Here is a 23,004-nt window from a genome sequence, read left to right as displayed (position 1 = left end):
CTGCATAGGAAATATTCTACTTCTCATTTTCGAACCCGCTCCTACTGTACTTGTGGCTTCAAACACTGCATCATAACAGCACATGCACCCTAAGGGTATAATCACATGGTGAAATCTGAAGAGTGTATTCTGCATGGATTCCACTTCTAAAATCCGTGATGGAAATCTGCAGCTAAGGTAGAAGTGGAAACAATCCACACTGTATAGACTACAATGTAAAATCACATTGAAAATAATAGGATGCGGATGTGACACAGAATTGGCGTAGATTCTACGTCAAATTTGCAGAAAAATTCCTCTCTGTGAACATTAGGCTTCCGTTGCACCCACTTTTTTGTTGCAGTTTTTGGATCTTGAAATACATAGTTTTTTTTACAAAAAATTTGTATTATCGACATTTTAGACATCTTTTTTTGGGGGTGGGGGGTGTTTTTGTTTTTCTTATGGAGAAGCCAATGGGAAAACACTATATCTAGAACGTACTGTGTTTTTAAAGAAACCTCGACCCAAAACCACACCAGAAGTCAGGAAACCGTCTGTGATTCCTAAGATTCCATCCCACGCAATTTTTGCAGTGTTTATAAAGACTTTAAAAACACCATGCATTTCAAGCATTTCTTATGGTGTATTTTAAGTGTTTTTGGTGCAGTTTATTTTATTTTGCACATTTAGAACACAATTTTTTCTGGTGCTTTTCGAGTTGAATAAAGAAGCCTATGCTAACAATGCCAGAAAAAAAGCCATACCCAAAGAATGCTGCTTTTCGGGGAAAAAACTGCAATAAACAAAACTCATTGAATGTAGTGCATTTTATATTTCATTATGGACTTTAAACATCCAGCCATAGCATTTTTTTACTTAAAAAAACATTAAAGAGTATAACAAAATGCTTTCTACCTATCTAGTCTATAGGGGTGAAGAAAACCTGTCATGAAGACAACCCCTGTTAAAGCATATGGATATCATAAAGCAGAAGTTTTTATATTTCATCATAACTATATTGATAGAAATTATGTATATACAATAAACTAGGAATATTTTGTTCATTTGAGATATAGAGCTATTTTAACTCAAGAAAATCATTAACCCCTTAGTGACCAGCCCATTGCCTTTTTACGTCCTAGCTTGCTGGACCTTAATCCCTGAGGACGTTGAGACATGTTTCCTGCAGGGATTAAGGCCCTGCAACATGAGGATGTGACAGCTCCATGCTGCCGGCTCCTGGAGGTAGTCGGCAACCTGGAGCTGTCATCCCGGGCCGCGGGACCCCCACCCCGGTCACATGATCACCGGCATTTACCGAATGCTGGCGATAATATAAAAGTCAACAAAAAGGTAAAAAAAAGTTAAAGATTCAGCTGCCCTGATGGATCGGATCCATCAGAGCAGCTGAAAGTACTCACCCACCTCCTCCGCGATGTCTCACGTTGTCCTGGCCTCCCGGGTCCCGACGGCGCCTTCTGCGCATGCGCACCAGACATCATACGTCAGGTGCGTGCCAGAAGGGTGCGCGGCCCGGGAAATTTAAAAACTGTCTGGCTCCCAGCTCCCATATGTAGCTGAGAGCAGAGAGATGTCACCAGGAGCCGCTGTATGCAGTTCCCGGTCACATAATTGCTGCTATCCAATGCATAACAGCGATCATGTAAAGTAAAAAACTGTTTTAAAAAAGTTTAAGTCTCATGTCCCCTCACATATCTGTGAGGGGAGGTAAAATTACGTACCTAAGGCCCCGGATTTATCTGTGGACCTCACCATGGCTTCTGCGCATGCGCTCGCTGCCAAGATGGCGGACGCATGTGCAAAAACCGCAGATTGCCAGGCTAATTTAAAATTTACCTGCTCCTGGCTACTAAGCATAGCCAAGAGCCTGGAGATTTCACAGAAGGCCACAGTTTGCGGTCCCTGGTCACGTGATCACAATTTCCCAATAGAAAGCGACGATCACTTAAAAGTAAAAAAAGTTAAAGTTTCACCTGCAATGACCGATCCGATCCATGAGGGGAGGTGAAATTGCTTCATTCAAAAACTGTGGGGTCACAGAACATTAATAATATAGAAAGAAGGGAATGTGAAACATGGATAAAGTCCAGCGGTAAACCCACCGCTAGCAAAGTATACAAAATGATAACTTGCATGATTGCATTTACAAGAATTAGTTGTAGACAGTATAATACAAAAAAGAGGCGCTAGTGAAAATGTATACAATGTCCATTCGCAAAGGCTGTAAACAAGAGAAAACGTGCAATAGCCAAGTGGTACAGCCAGTATTAGCCCTTAAATTATTATTTCAGGGCTAATACTGGCTGTACAGCTTGGCTATTTTACTTTTTATTATTCAGGAGTGGGCATACATGTCAACATTCAACCATAAACACCAAAACACAAAAGACAGACTGACAAAGGTAGTGAAGCAACAAGACAACAAGAAAAAGTTAGGAAGGTGGAAAGGGGGAAGGGAAAGTACTGGGGGAAGGGAGCTAAGAGGAGGCAGAGGAAAGAAATGAGAAAAGGAAAAAAAAGGGAGGAGGGGAGAACAGGAAGGGTGTAAGTTAGAGTGAGAGTGATAGAAAAACTCTGAGATAAACAGGAACTGGAATTCTGTGGATCTTTGAAAAGTAATTGAAGGTTGCCACGCCAAAAAGAATTTACATAGGTCACCAGAATCTTTGGCCACCAATTCCTCCATTCTCACCAAGCTATTCCCCTCCTGGAGCCATTCTACAAACAAAGGAGCTTGGGGGGACTTCCAGTGTCAGCGGGGTATGAAGAAATGACAGAGAAGAATCTTTTTGCTAGAAGCCATAGAAACAGGTAATATACAGAATAATGCAGTTTTGAATTTACTGCCGTAGAATGCCCACTAAGGTTTGCATAAGTGGAGAAAACCATATTCCAAAAAGGTAGAAGACAGTTCCATTACAGGTGCAGCATACTTCCTTCCCCGAATCCACATCTCCATTACTCTGAGGACAGCAAAGTGAACAACTGATGAAGCATGGACAGGCACCGGTACCATTTGGTCATTATTTTATAGTTCTGTTCCTGAGCTCCACAAGTTATTGGCATTCAATGGGTCAAGATAAAGGACTTGGTCCAATCAGCTTGTGGAATGGGGAGCAAGATCCCTTTCCCACGAACCAGCAAAAGGAAGATCTCCCAGAAAAACCAAATCCAAAAGCAAACTATATAATTTTTAATAAAAGACTATGGGAAAAGAGAAGTGGGATGTAGGGATGCTGGCTCTTTTAAGTGCCCAAAAGCTAGTCAGGCAGGTGGACATAGATCCACCTTACCACACAAAGGTTTGGCTTTCCGCTGAGCAGGCAGCACGTAGGGAACACCAGTTTTCTCACTCATGTCATTGGGGGACACAGCAAAGACCATGGGATATAGCTACTGCCACTAGGAGGCGACACTAAACACAAAAGTGTTAGCTCCGCTCACTGGCTATATCCCTTCCTGCCGCCACCAGGCTAATCAGTTTTTAGTTTAGTTTCCAGAGGAGGGGGTCTTTATGAAGGTCCTAGCAGTGGTGATGGCAATTCTCCATTCCAAAGGGATTGTCATCATCTCATATCTGGACGTCATCATGGTAAAGGCCCCAATCCGGCAGGACAACCTGCAGAGCCTGCGCATTACAATGAAAAAGACACTTGAAAATAGTGTGCTGTGCTGTCAGCTTGCTCACTTCATATATCTCACGATTCACTGCTTGTTCTGTGCAGCCGATACGCGTCTGGTCCAGAGATGTGTATACCTGGCAATTTTAAAAATGTCTAAATAAAGGAAGATTATATATTTTATTCTGCAAGCAAGCGTGGATGACACTTTTTCCTGCATGGAATTCTCTGCTGCGCATTACAATGGATACATTGACCAGGTTCAACCACCGGAAGTCTTTGCTCGTACCCTCACAACGCATGGAATACTTGGGGATATGTTTCGACACTCTGCAGGGCCGAGTGGTCCTCTCTGCAGCAAAGCGCCGACTTCTCTAGGGACAGGTGTGCTCTCTGTTGTCCCGACACCCGGTGTCGATTTGGTACGGTATGAGAGTTCTGGGTCTGATGGTCTCTTCTTTTGAGGCGATTCCTTTTGCCCAGTTCCACGCCCGACCCCTGCAATGGACCATACTGTCAAGATGGGATAGGTCGGTGCACTCCCTCGATCGGAAGATAAAGGTTTCGCCGAGGACGCAGCACTCCCTCCAATGGTGGCTAGACTCTCCACATATTCAGCAGGGCAAGTCGTTCCTGCCCCTACGGTGGCAAGTTCTTACCACGGATGCCAGTTTGACAGGCTGAGGTGTACACTACGGGGCCTAGTGGTGCAGGGGACCTGGTCCAGGCAGGAATCAGGTCTCTCAATCAAAATATTTGAGCTTCGGGCAATTCACCGGGCTCTGCAGTACTTTGCGCCTCAGCTGACGGGAAATCCGGTATGGATCCAGTCAGACAACGCGACCGCCGTTGCATATATAAATCATCAGGGCGGAACCCGCAGCAGAAGGATCATGGTGGAGGTGGAGAGGATCCTGTCATGGCCCGAGGGTCATCTCCCTGCGCTATCGGCAGTCTTCTTTCCGGAAGTAGAAAATTGGATAGCCGACTTCCTTAGCAGGGAGTCAGTAGATCTAGGGAAATGTGAGTTGAATCCTGAGGTTTTTCAGGCAGTATGTCGGAGATGGGGCTAGCCGGACATCGATCTGATGGCATCTCGCTTCAATCAGAAGGACCAGTCTTTGTGGCCAGATCGAAGGATTCCAGGGCTCAAGCAGCAGACGCGATGATAGCTCCCTGGACGGGGTTTCATTTTCCCTATGTGTTTCCTCCAGTGCCTCTCATTCCCTGGCTACTCAAGATAATTAGGAAGGAAGAGCTTCCAGTGATTCTCATAGCTCCGGATTGGCCTTGGCAGGCATGATACGTGGAGCTTATTGATCTACTGGCAGACACTCCCTGGTGCCTTCCTCGGCGTGAAGATCTTCTCTCAAGGATCCCTCTACCACCTGAGTTTGTCCACGCTATGTTTGACGGCATGGCTGTTGAGGCCATGGTTTTACAAGCACAGGGTTTTTCGGGCCCGGTCATCCAAACAATGATTAAGGTGAGGAAGCCGTCGTCATCAAAGTGTACCATCACGTGTGGAGAGGGTTCATCCTTTGGTGCAAGTGGAGAGGTTTTCACCCTATACGTTTTTCCTTGGCCCGCCTTCTGTCCTTCCTCCAGGATGGGCTGAAGATGGGGCTCAGCCTTAGTTCCATCAAGGGACAAATTTCTGCCTTGCCTGTTCTTTTTCAGTATCTCTTGGCATCGAGGTCAGCTGTGCGCACCTTCCTGCAGGGAGTCGCTCACACCGCACCTCCATTTTGCTCCCCGGTACACCTTGGGATTTGAATCTGGTCTTGGATGCTCTACAGGCTCATCCGTTTGAACCAATAGCAGAGGTACCATGGCGGTTATTGTCCTGGAAGGTAGCCTTCCTAGTGGCGGTTACTTTCCTCCAAACGGTCTCTGAGATCGCGGCACGGTTGGCAAAGCAACCTTTTACGGTGTTTCACCAGGATAAGGTTGTATTGCGTCCAGTTCCTTTATTCCTCCCCAAGGTGGTGTCGGCTTTCCATATCAATAAGGACATTGTGCTGCCAACGTTCTGTCCGGTGACGGTCCACCCAAGAGGACAGGCTCTGCACACTTTAGACCTAGTGCAAGCACTGAAGATCTATTTGGAACAGACTTTCATTCTGATGCTCTGATTCTCTATTCACTACACCAGAAGGTCCGAGACGTGGTCTCGAGGCCTCCAAAGTTGTCATCTCACGTTGGATCTGCTCGGTAGTGGTTGAGGCCTACTGGGCTAAGGGAAAGACACCACCGTTTCGGGTGGCTTGGCTGCAACGGATCGGCCGCAGCATGTGGATGAGATTTTTGCAAATCTTGTCCACTTTGCTGGCTAATCCCAGGATAAAAAGCCGCAGGGGGAATTTCTGCGGCAATTACGCCCCATCTGAACCCAGCCTTACTGCCTCAGATCGGCAGGCATACAAACATTAACTCCTTCACTGCCCTATATCATCAGGGATACAGACAGTAACTCCTTCACTTCACTAGACCACTAAGGATGTTGGATCAACATTTCGACATGCTCAATATTGGGAAAGAGCCAGGACACCTCCATACACATTAGATGGTTGGCCAGTCTCAGTAAATTTGTCAGGTTCGAGACGGGTAAGCAGTAGGGCAAACATCACTACTAGCGACTATTTTGATGATTCTCAAACCATAGAGGGATCCCCTAAATAGAGAAAATTACTGTCCAATCTTTCTTATTAATGTGGACATGAAACTATTGACTAAAATTTTGGCTCAGTGCTTTAATACCACTCTTTCCCACTTAATAAGAGGGGATGAGGTAAGGTTCATACCAGGTCACCAGACACCTGACAGTATACGACAAGTCGCATACCCTATACACTCATGTCACTCTTGAAACATCCCAGCCATGTTACTTTCATTAGATATATAGAAGGCCTTTGATACCATAAACTAGCAAAAGCTATTCTCAGTTCTCAACAAATGGAAATTCCCAAAATAATTTTTAACATGGTTACAAATACTATACTCTTCTCCAAAGGCATTTATCAGATACAAAAGCTTTTGTTCAGACACTATCTCAATCCTGAGAGGCACAAGGCAGGGATATACCCTATCTCCCCTCCTGTTTATATTGGCTCTAGAGCTGTTAGCAATGAAAATTCGAAACAATCCAAACATCACAGGGATCAAGATTGCCTCAGTACAACATAAAATCAGTCTGTTTGTTGATGATATCCTATTGTTACTATCCTCCCCTCACATTCGCATCCCTAATTTAGTGGCGGATATGTCCAGGTTTGGGTCCTTATCTGTCTTACAAATTAACAATTCCAAAGCCAGAGCCTTTAACCTATCATTACCTCCGCATGTAGTCTCGCAACTCCAATCAAACTTCCCATTCCAATGGGTTTCGAAATCATTAGACTATTTAGGAGTGCGACTTACTAATAATTACTCCACATTATACGCACAAAACTATCTCCATCTTCTTAGGAGACTTCGACTGCTCCTAGAAACCTGGAAAGTTCGGAAGTTTATAATGATTTAGCCACTCCTCCTTAGTTGGGTGCCAACTAAGATACGTATCTAAATGGGAGACAGACGTAAGCAATGCTCTTACTGATGACGAGTGGGCTCAGATTTGGGAGTGAACCAACAAAAGCGTTCGTAATACTCTAAAGCTAGAAACATCTTACAAGGTATTATTTAGGTATCTAGTTCGCACCCGAATAGCCCATGCAATTCCAGGGTATCTGCCTGTAAAGTTTCTGGAGAGATGAATCACATTTAGTGGTCATGCCCGAGTCAAATGTTTATGGATCAGAGTTTACCAATTGATTTTTTCAGTGATTGGCTACAATATTTGAAAGAATCCTTGGGAAGCTCTACTAAAGGCCTCATGTCCACAGGGAAAATCAGATCCGCTGCGGATTTGTAACGCGGATTTAGGCTGCGGGTGCACTGTAATTGTCTTTTATTTTTCATGCGGGAGATCAATTGAGCTATGTGCTCTATGAGCTCCCGCATGCGTGATCCGCACTAAAATGGAGCATGTCCATTTTTTTTCATGCTCCAGAAATTTTTTAATTACCATCCGCGGGTATTTATCTACCCGCGGGTGGTCAATGCATTCCTATGGGGCGTGGATCCGCGTGCCGGAAAAATGCTGCGGATTTTAATTCTTATTTTCCCTGTGGACATGAGGCCTTAACCTTTGGGGCTTTGAAAACTTCTCTTTAGTTGTTCATCATTGTTCATGATCCTTTTTAGTGGAGAAATGGGAAAAAACAAGTAGCTGCACATTTCGTTTGGGGTCTGTAAAGTGGTTCAGGTAGCCGGCTTAAGGTTGACTCAGCCTTCCATTTTTCCGAGGTCGGTAAAATGAATATCCAGCTTGCTGGGGGGTAAAGATGACTGGGGAAGGCAATGGCAAACCACCCCGCAAAAACAGTCTGCCAAGAAAACTTCACAATGTGACGTCACCCTAGGAGTCGGTCATGACTCGGTGCTTGCACCAGGGGACTTTACCTGTAAAGTGGTAGTTTGCAAATATCAAGAGGGAAGGTGTAGAGAAAGGTATGTATACAGGGATTTTGGCCTGGAGTCAGTTTACAGGGTGCGTCTGTCTAAAGGGCTGTGGTTTGTGTGAAGGGTGGGGCTGGCTTGTACTTGTTGATGGCGTTTAATGTATAATCAATATTCATTTCACAGTGTGTAAAAGGGGGTCATATGTAGTATTTGTGCTGAAATTGCAATAGTTTCGGGGCCTGTCCTAAATAAATGAGCAGGGCATAGAGAAAAAAAATTGTGTAGCATGTGAATCTGGACATTGGATCTCCATGCTGCCTCACTGTCTCCCATGTCGGACCTTGGTGGGTACCACAGGCTGTAGCTAGGACGAGGAGAAGTACCCTGTTACAAATAGTCGCTCTGGTGTTATTGGTGCTTATTGGTGAAGATGATAAATGGACCACAAACTTGAAATTACCCAGTGTGTCTATTGGTGAAATTAAATAGGCACTCTTTCATCTGCACAATTCTGCAGCATGTCATGTTGGTGTAACTGCTAGGGGTTGCTCTATTTCTGCTCACTCAAATGTATTAGTTTTAAGCTTTAAGACATAATTTACAGTGCCTACAAAATGTACACAAAGAGACATGATAAGATCACCTACAAATACAAGCAAAAAGTTACAAATTAAAAGGGAGAAATAACACAATTCTCTGAGTCCTTTCTGCTTAATTGGGGGGTAGAATAAAGGATACACACCTCAAACCCCGGATCTTTCCCTTTAGGCCGCCTGCACACGAGCGTTCCGGATTCCGCTAGCGGATTTTCACGCGCGTATGGTACCTAAATGTGCTTGCGGATAGGTGCGGATGCGTGAAAATCACGTGCGGATATACGCGGATGTGTTGCGGAAAAAAACGCGCAGAAAAACCAGCAGACACCCCTTATTGTAAACCCAACCCCTAGAGAACTGCCCATTCCTTGGAAAATAGCTTAAGGCCGGCTTCACACGAGCGTGACGGGCTCCGCCGCGGAATATTCCGCGAGGAAGCCCGTCACGGCGCCCCCCCAGAGACCCCATACTTACCAGCGGAAGATAGCGTGAAGACGCTTCCCCGCCCACCGCCGCCACGTCATGTGACACGCCCACCGCGTCACATGACGCAACCGGCCGTGTCACGTGATGCGCCGACCGCGTCATATGATGCGGCGGTAGGCGGGAAAGCGTTTTCACGCTATCTTCTGCTGTGTTACAGCGGGAGATAGCGTGAACGGACGGCTTCCATTGACTGCAATGGAAGCCGTCAGCGCGTACACCCGCGGCAAATAGAGCATGCTGCGGGTGAGGATGGGAGATTTCACGGTGCGAAATTCCGCGGTGGAATTCCGCATCGTGAGCATTGTGCTATTAGGTTCAATAGAGCCTAATAGCAGCGGGCAACGCAGCGGATTTTCGCCGCGAATTACGCGGCGTAAATCCCTTCGTGGGAAGGAGGCCTTAAAACCAACACCCAGACTCCGTTTTGTCCCTCTTGCTTGTGCGAGCACCGTTAAATTATTGATGTCTTTGTGGGCATGGTTGATCCATGTAACTTTTTTCAGGCGCTTATCCAGCGTGACTTTATTTCAGTCACTGCAAAAAAATTCACAAGAGGAATTCATTACTACAGATTTTGCATTCTTACATCCTGCATTGGCAAGAAATACTACCTATCTCCCTCTACAAATTTGCCTGTGAAGCTCTGCTGTGTGTTGGGACGCCTCCTACCATGCCTACTTCCTGTAGTCATAGCAACCAGTGACTCCATCTGCAGCTGCACTGCGGATGTACTGCGTGAAAAAACGCACCCATTCACTTGTATTGGAGGCTTCACGCGCAGAATCCGACCCAAATTAGAACAGGTCGCAGATTTTTTCACGCGCGTGAAAAAACGCGATACAAATCCGTCCGTCTGGGGACAACTGCGGATCCTCATAGGAGTATATTGGCTGCGGTCTGGGGCAGATAGGCCGTCTGCAGACGAACGGGTCGGATCCGGCAGCGAGAATTCTCGCCGCGCGATCCGACCCGAGCGCCTGCAGGGACGAGCGCGTACTCACCCGCGCCTGGCGGCCCCGGCTCTTTCATGTGCCGGCTGCCGCGCAGCCGGCGCATGCGCAGACCGGAGCCGGCGGCCAGGTGAGTGCGTGCCCCGCAGAAAATTAGGACATGCCGCGGTTTGTTTGCCGCGCGAGATTTCGCGCGGCCAAACCGCGGCCGTCTGCATAGGAGTGCGTATTTTAATGCACTCCTATGCAAACCTTCAGCGGCGGAAATCCCGCGGGAAATCCCGCGGCGGGATTTCCGCTCGTGTGCAGGCGGCCATAATGTGCCTAAAATAACGCGCTGGAAATTCTGTTCGTGTGCAGGCACCCTTAAACATGAGAATCAATATTTATTGTCCAAAATATTTTTTCATTATTTTCAGTTCTCAGCTCAGGTTTCTAACTTCAAGATGGCACCTGAGTTTGTGTAAACAGATGTCCATCTGCCCGTTCTTCAAAGCTGCAAAAATCAGGTTTAGGTGTGAAAAGCCACACTGTCTCCTTCAAGTGATAACCCTTAGGCTCTGGCAGTCATGGTCTAGCACACCCCCATCCTGCAATAAAATCCCTAACTAGTTTAAAGGGTTTATTCTTTTTACAAGCCATTTGGTTGCCAAATATATATACAGTCATATTATTTGTCTCTTCACATACCCTGTTCAGATTGGTGACTGCAGACTACTCATATAGCAAAAGACAGATGTGCATAGAGAGGACTATTAACATAAATAGATGTTACTACTCTTTCCATTTTTTGTTTTTTTCCTCACTATATAACTAGGGGGCAATATGGCAAAATTAAACAATGTATCACCCCCTTCCTGGGACATGTTCGAGCTAACCCAGACATTCTGGGGATACGGTCGAGGAGAACCATGCACAAAGTAGCCGCATATGCCAATGACCTTCTATTTATGCTCACAACACCACGCATCTCACTCCCCAACTTAGTAGCAGAATTGCAACGATATGCACAACTCTCTAACTTTAAAATTGACTGTCAAAAGTCTGCAGCACTTAATATATCACTAGCCAAACCCCTTGTGCCAGATTTGAAGGAGTCCTTCTCCTTCCGATGGGCTAATGATCACATAAAATACCTGGGCATTAAATTGACTGCAAACACGAAGGATCTTTACACAGCTAATTATCCAGGCCTGCTTAATGAAATAAGATTAGACCTAGACAGCCTGGACAAAGGGTCTATTTTCTTGGCTGGGGACATGCGCATTATTTAAAATGAACATTCTACATAGACTCCAGTATTTCTTTCAAGTCATCCCAATCACTATGCCATCTCAATTCTTCAGACACTAAAACTCCTTAATAGGCAAATTCATCTGGGCAAACAAACCGACTTGCATAGCCCGCTCCACACTGATAAGACCAAAATCAGAAGGTGGGTTGGGCCTCCCTGAGGTTAAGACATACCACCAAGCATCTCACCTACTCAGAGTAGTGGATTGGCATAGACACAGGGACACCAAACAATGGATAGTCATAGAAGGAGAAGCCTATCAATGCCCTTAACAGCATTACCATGGATAGAGAGTACCCTTCCCCTAGAAGCCAGACACCACCCAACAATTGGGCCTACTATGGAGACAATTCTTAAAGTACACAAGAGGCCAGATAGCTCCCCCACCTCCTCTCCATTTTTCCCAATTCTTGGGAACCCCGCCTTCCCACCTGGGCTGGAGATAGAGGTCTTCAGTAGATGGATAGCAAAGAAAAAATTTAGAGCAGGTCATTTCATGATAGGATAGGTCATGGATGTCAGTGGAGGAACTGAGTGTGCTCACAGATCTGACCCCTCTACCAACATGGCATATAAGGCGGCCGCATCACTTTCTTTCGTCCCTACCCCACCCCACCCCCCCTCCCCCAAAGTTTCATTCGCCCCAAAAAAACCTTTGAACAATTGTGCATGGTTGAGGGCCCAGCCAGACATAATCTCTTACACATTTACAAACAGCTTACTTCCCAACCAGAGGCACTAGAACCATCATACCTAATTAAATGGGGAAGAGACCTGTTGGTGTCATTTACAACAGAACTGAGACACACACAAATCGTCTACTTCTAGCAAAACCCAGGAGACAGGGTTCAAGATACGCACACGCTGGTATAGGGTGCCCTCTCGCCTGCATGCCATGTTCCCTTCGGTCTCCCCGATATGTTGGAGATGCGGAGAGGAGCAGGGTACAATGCTGCATATATTTTCAATGCGCAAGATTGACTAGATTTTGGACTGAGGTGTGGAGAATTACTTCAAAATTCACAAATTTCACCCTACCCAAGTTACCTGTGCTGTTCCTGTTGCACCACAGCGACATACCACTGGCAACATACAAATGCTCGGTGGTGCGACATCTGGTGAATGCAGGCTATGGGTTCAGACTGCTCTCCCATCAGTCCTAATGTAGTTTGTGGTAATAGAGGAGACAATAGAGATGGAAGACCTGACCGCATCAATGAAAGGTAAATATGATAAGTTCATGAAAACATGGTTTCACTGGATTGAATTTCGAGACTCGATGGAATACCCTAAGATCTACAACTCCTAATTACACAAGATCCCAGAAGGGAGTCGCAGTTAGATTAGAACCATTCCTGCAAAGACAGGATCTGGGTCAGTGATCTTAAGGATAGGAAGGAAGACCATGTGTAAGTTCATCTTCTCCCCCCCCTTTTTTTTTCTTCATTCCCTCTTCTTCTCTCTCTTCCTCTTTCTTTCCTTTTTCTACTTCTCTGTCTCTCCCCACCTCCCTTCCTTCCCAGAACTCCCAAGGTTCCCTTCTCTCCCTCCCCTCCAATTAGCAGTTTTCAGAATAGGGACAGTTCTACAGATAGGATAAGTTCTGGTTTGCAGTAAGATTAAAGGGGTTTTCTTTTGTTTTTTTTGTTTCCTAATAAATTATAGATGGAAAATAATGAAGCTGCAGGTAGATCCTTTCATCATTTAAAGGAATGGGATGGCGGGTTCCAACTGGGAGCTTACACCACCCACACATTAACCCCTTCCCACTATAGGACATACAGTTACGTCCTGCGGGATTGGGGTATGTATGAAGAGAGATCACGTGGCTATCTCTTTTCATACATTGTGGGTGCAGGCTGTTTATTACAGCCAACACCCGGTGGCAACAGCTGCAATCGGCCACTCCTGCAGCCTCCCTACCCCCTGCTGGCCGATGGATGATGAGCTGAATGCTGATCGTTCAGTGTAAATAGCAGCCATTCAGTATTGAATAGCCACTATGTTAAGTCAAGGGAGAGGGGCGGGGAGAGCGAGGAGTGAAATCTCCTCCAGCCTCTCTGCTGTGAGCCAGCGATGCTAGCTCCCATGCAGGTGCACAGTATGTGCAGAGAGGAGTGTCGGGCATTGTTTGCCCTACATTCATCCCGTCTAAATGGGCCTTAAAGGGGTTGTCTCGCGAAAGTAAGTGGGGTTAAGTACTTCTGTATGGCCATATTAATGCACTTTGTAATATACATCGTGCATTAAATATGAGCCATACAGAAGTTATTCACTTACCTGCTCCGTTGCTGGCGTCCCCGTCTCCATGGCTCCGTCTAATTTCGGTGTCTTCTTGCTTTTTTAGACACGCTTGCGCAGATGGGTCTTCTCCCTTCGGCTCGGCAGCAGCGGCGTTTTGGCTCCGCCCCTTGTACGCGTCATCACGTAGCTCCGCCCCCGTCACATGTGCCGATTCCAGCCAATCATTGGTCATCTTAGCATTCCCTAAAAGTTATAATTCACTGTCGATTTTGTGTACTTTGAGTCAATGGGAATTGTGCGCACTGTTATTAAGTAGAATTAAATAACTTAAACAGACACTAGGCTACATCCAATCCCGGTAAATACGATCATATCTCCAATACATTTGTGACAATGTAAAGGGGTTCCAGGACTTCAAAAATATACCAGGCTTAGAGTTGTGTAAAAGAAATACTTGCCTAGTCGAGGAGCTCTCTGGGCAGGCGGACAATCATGTACTATTCAATGTGCATATGACCACTCAGCCAATTACAGGCTTCAGCGGCCATGGAAGAATTGTGATTGGCTGAGGGGTCACATGCACAATAAACGGTATGTGACTGCCAGCTTGTGACTTCTGGGTTTCAAGCAGTGAGCATCGGGGCTACAGTGGTGGACTGGGGGCTGCTGGAGTAGGGGAGTATGGATTTTTTTTTTTTATATATATACAACTTTAACCCTATGAAATTCTTTTTAAGTCCCAGAAAACTCCTTCAATATTACAGCATAAGGCCAGGCTCACACAACCGTGATCACATGCATGCCACACGTGCAACTCTTGAATGCGAGTACACAGTAATATGCATACAAAAAAAATGCAGGTGTAAGTGGCCCAATAGAATCATAGAATAGTAGAGTTGAAAGGGACCTCCAGGGTCATCGGGTCCAACCCCCTGCTCAGTGCAGGATTCACTAAATCATCCCAGACAGATATTTCTCCAGCCTTTGTTTGAACACTTCCATTGAAGGAAAATTTACCACCTCCCATGGGAAATCAATAGCCTATTGGCATCACATGTTGCACGTGGAAAAATTTCCCATGTGATGTGGAATGATGATGTACCCATGTGAGTCCAGCATTATGCTAATGTTCATATCGGTGCCACAAGTTCCATTTAGAGCTTGCAGTGCAAATTTGGCATGAAATCCTGGTGGTAAGAGTACAGTATGCTGCACTATTTTGTTTGGGAAAATACCGTCTGACATACTGGAAGCCAAATGGACCGATGATGGTGAATGAGGTCAGTCTGGCACTATTTGGATCCAGCATGTCAACTGCATTGCTTCCAGTTTTTCCCTTGCTTGATTTTTAGGATGGAGCCAAACAACGGAACTGGAAAGTGCAGATGTGAACATGGCCTATACTGCAGTAACATGATATAAAGCAAGAGCTCATACATTCTCTCACTTGGCAGTGTAATGGTCTCTTACACGAGCCGATATCGTTTGAACGAGCGAAGAATCTAACAACTTGTTTGGTTTCAAAAGATGACTGTTTACATGTAACGATAATTGTTTACATTTCTCGCTATTTCACTCGTTCTCTTGGTTGTTTGGTAGGATTTAAACCTAAAGATAACTGGTTGTTTGTTTGCTCAGCTGTGTGAGCATTAATGTGAAGAAAGCCTTTGGTATTGTATGTCATTGATTGTTGGCAGACCATTGTTTCTTCAGGTGGGCAAGGATATATGCAAGGGAAAAAAATCAGTGTCCAGCAGAGTGGTTCTCATTGACGATTCCATGAAGAGCTTTTATATCTGCTGTTTCTCTTTTTACCATCGGTTTATGTCCTCTGGTGTGATCATTTTGCAACCAGGTTGGTTTACATGAGCAATCTATGCCAGTTACATCCTTATTTTAGGGAATTTTAGGCAAGCTGTTACACTGGGTACTATAATGCATCTCTGAATTATTTTTATTTCTTTGATAGGACACCTTTTTCAGGTGTTGTGCATCTGAACATCTATTTTCACCGAATCCCACTGTGTAATGTTTATTGGCACCAAGCACCTGAAGAACTAGGGTCTTCCTAGGGAACCGTGTTCAGCCACTTTTTCTTTGATCACTAGCCATCCTAGTGTACTTCTGATACTAGATAAATTTGTATTTTAGATCCTAAATATTCAGAGAGTATAAGAAATCTTTCAGAACGAGATCTTTAGTTATCAGAAAGAAATAGGAACTGTTAGAACCTACTCTAAATCATGATTGAGTATTGAGTGTACTATTAATAATAGGCGAGTCTGGATTATAGATTCAGATTTATCAGAAGTAACCATGAACTGTCAGAATTAATCCTAAATTTTGGCTGGGAATTATCATCCTAGTTTACTATCCTTTGATCTAGAGTTGAATAATAATTCTTAGTTGTCACCCTTTGGGTGACCATTTTAGTTTGGGAGTGTTATTTGGGGCTTTTTTGATAAACATCCAAGGATACAGATTTATTATAATACTGGTCAGAGTGGATGTTTTGGCTCCACTCGCTCATACTAAAAAAGATTGTTCCTTTTACACTTTAAATTCTCCTTCTTCATATGATTGGAAGGATGGAAATATTATCCTCTTGTTGAGCAGTGTAAAATATACCATTGGCTTCTACCTATGTGTGGTTTGTGTACTCCTTGCTGTGTTGGTCTTCTTTGTCCTGTAGCTCCAATTTTACCTTATTAATAAAGTTATCGTTTTAGGCCTCCTTCCCACGGACGGATTTCCACCGCATAATTCGCGGCGGAAATCTGCTGCCTTGCCCGCAGCTATTAGGTTCTATTAAACCTAATAGCTCAGTGCTCACGGTGCGGAATTCCACCACAGAATTCCGCACCGTGAATTCACCCGTCCTCACCCGCGGCATGCTCTATTTGCCGCGGGTGTACGCGCGGACGGCTTCCATTGCAGTCAATGGAAGCCGTCCGTTCACGCTATCTTCCGCTGTAGCTGTGTCATGTGACGTAGCCGGCGTGTCACATGACGCGTCATGCGGGAGCGAGGACGCCGGATCCGCAGGTAAGTTTGGGGGTCTCTGGGGGGCGCCGTGACGGGCTCCACCGCGGAATTTCGCGGCGGAGCCCGTCACAGCCGTGTGCAGCCGGCCTTAGGGAGCTTTTCTGTGAAGGGAGAGGGAAAAAAAACATGCTCTTTGTTTATGGAAGTATGTGTTTGGCTGTTGAAAGAATATAAAAAAGTTTTAACGTTTCCACATAGTGTTACAGATAGCGGAAGTGGACCCACTGTGCTAACCAACCAGCCTGGCTTTTGCACCAGACCGAGTGTGGCTGGCAACTGACCCCAGAGATCAGATTAAATGCTGCAAGGCAATCTCAAACGGGGAATCTTGCCCTTAGCAAATCAGGAGGATGGGAAGACCCCTGTCTAAAAGCAGGGTAGGCATCCTAATAAGATCGGCCCCGTGCTTGAATCTCAGGGCTAACTATCCCTGACAGGACACAGGGTCAAAGTACTGAATATAAGGCACACAGAACAGGACTGACTTACCACAGAGACCGGAACGATGCACAGACTGGAAGGAAATGGACAAAACACACACAGGCAAAAGCACGAGGCAAAGAGGGAGGATTCCCAGCTCCCTTAAACAGGAAGGTGATTGCCATTTAAGCTGCATTGTGCGGAAGTCATGACTGACCGGTGATCTCTGCATTTGACAGGAAAGTAGGTTGATGTAAAAGTTGTGCCATGAAGCCCAGCTGCATGGGCAGAACACAGGCTAGCCAGCCAACTTTGGACAGTGTAAGTAAATGCCCAGCAATACCTCAAAGAGTATACTAATATTATGATTTCCATCAGTGATTAATGTGCTAAATTAATGTGTGTTTTTTTATATTTTCTACAAAGTACAAGGATTAAGACAGAAGAAATCAACACCCAAGAGGAGACCAGCACATCAATCCCTCAAGTCCATCTCCAAAATACCATCCAACCATGCAAGAGAGCTAAGGGAGCAGAAAAGAAATGAGCTCTTAGAAACAGCCAAGAAACTTCTAGAATATCAACCAGATGACTTTGATTCTATTGCACAGAGCATTGTCTTCAAATCGAGACGCATGACCGAATATCCAAGGATACACTATGAGTTGAATAGTGAAGGGCTACTTGGCCAACTGGATGAAGACAGTTATCTTGGAAATAGAAAGCAGACTGCACAGCCTTCACACCAATCTGGCTACACAATGGACCACATGTATGGGTATGGCTTCCAGCCCCCAATGACAGTCTCTCTGAATCTACATCCACCTCCATTTACAACATTGAGGCGCCCTCCTAATCTGCATCCACCACTTGCAGCTCCATCTGCAATACCTACGTATCTAGACCAGGACACTGGATACATCTACCGGAGGTTCTAATGAGGAAGTAACTTTTGCGCTATGGATAAGACAGGTTCAGGTTGCCTTTAATACCACAAGACATTAACATTTTTTTACAGCAATGGACCTTCCTTCAGTTGAGTATCTTGGAGGGTTGGTCATTTTGCCTTCATCACTTCTGACACCTGGCTGACATCTGCATACACAAATGTCAGCTGTGTGGCAGATGTGGTGTTGAAAGATTACTGAAGTAGGGTGTTTTTGCACGTGTATTATGGCTCAGTTCAGGGTTTTTTGTTTTTAGTTCAAAATCTGTTTTTATTAGAGAATTTGCAATACACACAATATAACAGAGTCAGCTCCAAGAAAAAATAAAGTAAAATAAAATATCAACAAAACTTTGAAAACTGCGAAGATAAGAGTCTGTTTGATACACTTTTCACCAGCTCGTGGCTGTTCAATAAAAGTCTCTCGGTTTAATACAATACTACCCTCTAAAAGGGTTGCTCTAGAAATCTTACAGACCAAACTCAATTTAATATCGTATGAAAAAGCAAAAAAGAGGAAAAAACACCCACGAGGACAGACCCCGAGGAATGATGCTCATTAGGGACTAAAAATAGGATAGGAAAGATGTAGGCTTTTTGTTTTTAAAGTGTGGAAACTGAAATGAAACAAGAAAAAAGTGTTCTTTTTTAGCTTTATTGATCTCCATGGGTTGTGCAAACCCCCACCCACCCCCCTCCATTCCCTCGGGGTGCTTTCACACTGGCGATGAAATCGCACGATTTCCCAGCGCTGCGAGGCTGTGAGAAATTGTAAAATTATGCAACGAATGGCCTTCAATGGCTCCATTCACATGTGCGATGCTTTAACACTTGCGATGCAGCGTGAAAACAAAATCGCAGCATGTCCATTCTTTTTGCGTTCTCGCCCATTGTTTCCAATGAGGCCGGTGGAAGCAGTGCTGGCCTTATTGAGATCAATGGGAGATGGTCGCAATCCTCTGCCACTGCTGTGACAGCCATTCATTGAATGACAGCTGAGCGCTGCCTCTGATTGGTCACAGCGGGGTTTCAGGAGGCGGGGATTTTTCAATCCCCAGACAGAAGAGAAGCTGAAGAAGTGTGCTGGGGACCTACTAGAATATGCACTTGATATGACAGGCTTCTAAGGTGATGTATTATTATTTTTTATTCTATTTCCTACAGTTATGGATTATTTTCGGGGTAGGGTTTATATTTCAAGCCCCCACCCCACCCTGAAAATCCTCGCCGTGGGGAGTCCCAGCAGTAGCAGAGGTTCGGGATCATCTTCCCTTGATTTCGATGGGTTGACGCCGCTGGCCCTGGCCCCATTGAAATAAATGGGAAAAGATCACTATCTCCTGCCGTGGCTGTGACAGCTGCAGCAGGGGATTCCTTCAGTGATCGTGTTTCCTTAACTTCAATGGGGCTGGCGTTGCTGCTGGCCCCATTGAAATCAATGAGAGAAAATCACTATCTCCTGCCGTGGCTGTGACAGCCAGAGCAGGGGATTTCTTCAACCCTGCTGGGATGGGAGGCTGTTTCCCTGTGAAAACGCCTCGCATCCAGGGCTTCAGGAGGATTGCGAGAGCGATATCGGAGCGTCATTCAGTGTTATCCCTATGGGGCTTGAATTTCGACTTGGTAAAATCCGCACGTCTTTACTTCAAAATTGCAAGATTAAATTTCATAGGGGAAAAGCTTACTGCTGCAGAATTGAGGAACTGTTATTGTGGATTTCTAACATACAAGAAATGTAATTCTGCATTTAAGTCTGCATAAAAAAAATACCAAGAAATTTTACAAGATGTTCAGCAGGACGCATTGCATTCTGTCCCGTATGAAAGGTCGCTAAGATAGCGTTACTGCAGAAAAGCAGGGCAGAATAGGTGTGACCACCTTAAATGGTGGGCCACACACAGAAAGGCCCTTCAATAGAAACAGCAGGTAGCCCTATTCAAACACCAGTCCTGCAATATCTGGGAATAGAAATGTTTTTAATACGTGTAATTACAAAAAATGTTTAGAAGTTGGGTTGTATATAATGTGAAGTAATATTTTCATGGGACAACCCCTCTTAAGAAGCCGCAATAGTGATCCATCAAAAATTATAGAAGCAATATGCGCTGAATATATAAGATGGCAATAACCCTTTAGTTAATAAAAACTATAGAACCCTTTAACCATATGTTAAAGAGCACTTGCCATAATAATATTGGATATCCCCTTACTGTCACATTGAAACTGAAATCAAGAAGTGAAAGTATTTTAGCATTTTGCGCCATTATCAAGAGTTTTCATATGTAAAACCTTACAGGAAAAATTTCTGCAAAAAGTGAAAGATCTCTATTAAAATGAGTCTACCAATACCAGACTTAAACTTTTTTTTTAACAATAAGCAGGTCACATCACTCAAGTGGGTACTTAATGCAACAGGACGTAAACTTACGTCATGTGCATGGCACGGGATCAAAAGCTGAGCCCTTGCCATCCTGCAGTGGGAGTCGGCTGTTACCTATAGCTGGCCTCCCGCTGCAACAGTTGGGATACTTAAAAACAGTGATCCCTGCTGTTAACTCCGTACATGCCACGATCTATGTAGATCATGTTATGTAAGGTGCTCACAGAGGGAGCACACTCCCTCTGTGATGTCATTGGCAAAAATCGTAAAAAGTAACACTAAAAGGCAAAATTCTTATTTTGTTCATTTTGCTTTCCCCCAAAAAAGCAATAAAAAGCTATATTCACCCCAAAATGGTACAAATAAAAACTACAACTCGTCATGCAAAAAGCAAGCCTTCACAGAGTTCTGACCATGGAAAAATAAAACAGTTATGGAACTTTGAATGCAGCTATGAAAAAATAACAAAAATTTCTCAAAAAAGGGTTTTTTATTGTGCAAAAGTGGAAAAACATAAAAAAATTAATATTTTTAGTATTGTCGTAATTGAACCGACCCGCAGAAAAAACTGTATCATTGTCATTTATACCGCATGATTAAGACTTCATTCACACGAGCGCCTAAACGGCAACCCTTTCACGACTGCCCCAATATACGCGACCATCTGAGGCATTGGTTTACTATGCATTCGTTTACATGAGTGAATATACGGTGCGTAAAAACGTCGACCCATGAAAAATGGAACATACGTGACCGAAAAACTCGACAACTCATATACAGTGGGCAAAAAGATAGTTCTGGAACTATCTATCGCCCGATATACGGCGGTGGCTCCCATAGACTCTTATGGAAGCTGGACACAGAAAGGGAGGGGGAGGCATTTTAGCAGGGTCCAACTCTGCAAAAAACTTACAGGTGTCTCTATATAGGCAGAGCAAGGGCTTTCCAGGGTGCAACATATTTTTTCGCTAAAAACGACACTCACGACTGTGCAAATGGGCGAGAAAACGCTGGCCATGATTGCGGAAAAACGTCCATCGTCCGCGGGGTAGGAGGGACCCGCTACGGATTCTCCATGGACAATCCATAACAGGCCTGATTTTCCCCGTGGACATGCTCCATGCTCATGCTCCATTTTTTAAAAAATCACTTTTATTGACCATCCGCGGGTATTTAACTACCCGCGGGTGGTCAATACATCCCTATGGGATGCGGATCCGCGGGCAGGAGAAGAGTTAAAATCCGCTGCGGATTTTAATTCTTTTGCCCATGGACATGAGGTCTTAGTGTTTTCTCGTCCTTTCACATGGCCGCATCTCATGAAAAGGACGCTACATTGGCAGTCGGCAGAATGGTTCTATTTAGCTTAAATAGCTAAACAGAGCCAGCTGTCTTCTTCAACGAGCGCCGGAGCAGGTAAACTCCCTCCCCATCCTTTTTTTTATTAGCTCCCGTAGGAATAGCTCGTCTGAATGAGGCCTCAGCTGCCACATTGGGAGAACCTTGCACTTTTAGGCCTCCTTCACACAGACGACACCACATCGCCGTGAGAAAATCTCAGCGGTATTGCATCGCTAGTCCGTTCGATATTGCTGCATCTTCTCGCGGCAATATCATGATTTTGTGGCGCTACAAAGTTGCGCGACTTTGTAGCACCACATGCGAGGATTTTCAGGGGGGCTTGAAATATAAACCCTACCTTGAAAATAAGCCCTAACTGCAGAACATTTTTTTTAAAAGTATACTTCACCTAGAAGAGCTATCCGGGGCTCCACTGCAGCTTCTTCCTGGTCCCCAGCATTGGTCTTCTTCAACTCTTCTGCCCAGGGATTTAAAAATCCCCGCCTCCTAGATGCACTGGCTGGGATTGTCTGACTCTTAGCTTGACGACAACACTGCTGAAACCGCAGTAAACGTCGTGTTGAAGAAAGGGAGGCCTCACATAGCGCATGTCCGTCTGTGTGTGATACACGGTCATGCGCAGTGCCATACGCAGCCATACACGGTCTCTGTGGGCAGAACATATGGTTGAAAAATTATTAAAATGCTGCAGGGAGAAATCTGCATGTCTAAAGTCTGGATTATAATGCAGAATTGAAAATGGCTTAATTCTGCAGGAATTCCACTTCAAAACCCACATTTAGAGCTGAAGAGCTTTTTTGCAGATTTACGCGGAGTCAAATTCCGCTGCAGAATAATCCTGTTCCGTGTGAAAGATCCCAGAGATCTGAAGGGGGGGCTTTTGCTTCTATATTGTTGCAGCCATGGTTTTAATGGCATTGGATTTACATGTAGGAAGTGCTGATGTAGCTTGTTTTCTGTTGCACTTGCATCTCTGGAGGAGTGGCTGCCTCCATGTCTCTCCTACACCCTATTTCTTCATCTGTCCCAGCTGCTTTAATTAGAGTGCATTTGCGGTTTGGACACTGGGAGAAGCAAATCTCTTCAAGGTGTTTTCAGACGAGTGTATAAAAATATGCCCGTAATATACATCAATATTACATCCGTATGTCATCA

Source organism: Eleutherodactylus coqui, chromosome 2 (assembly GCF_035609145.1).
Source record: "Eleutherodactylus coqui strain aEleCoq1 chromosome 2, aEleCoq1.hap1, whole genome shotgun sequence".
NCBI lineage: Eukaryota > Metazoa > Chordata > Amphibia > Anura > Eleutherodactylidae > Eleutherodactylus > Eleutherodactylus coqui.
Note: the sequence above shows the minus strand (reverse complement) of the source record.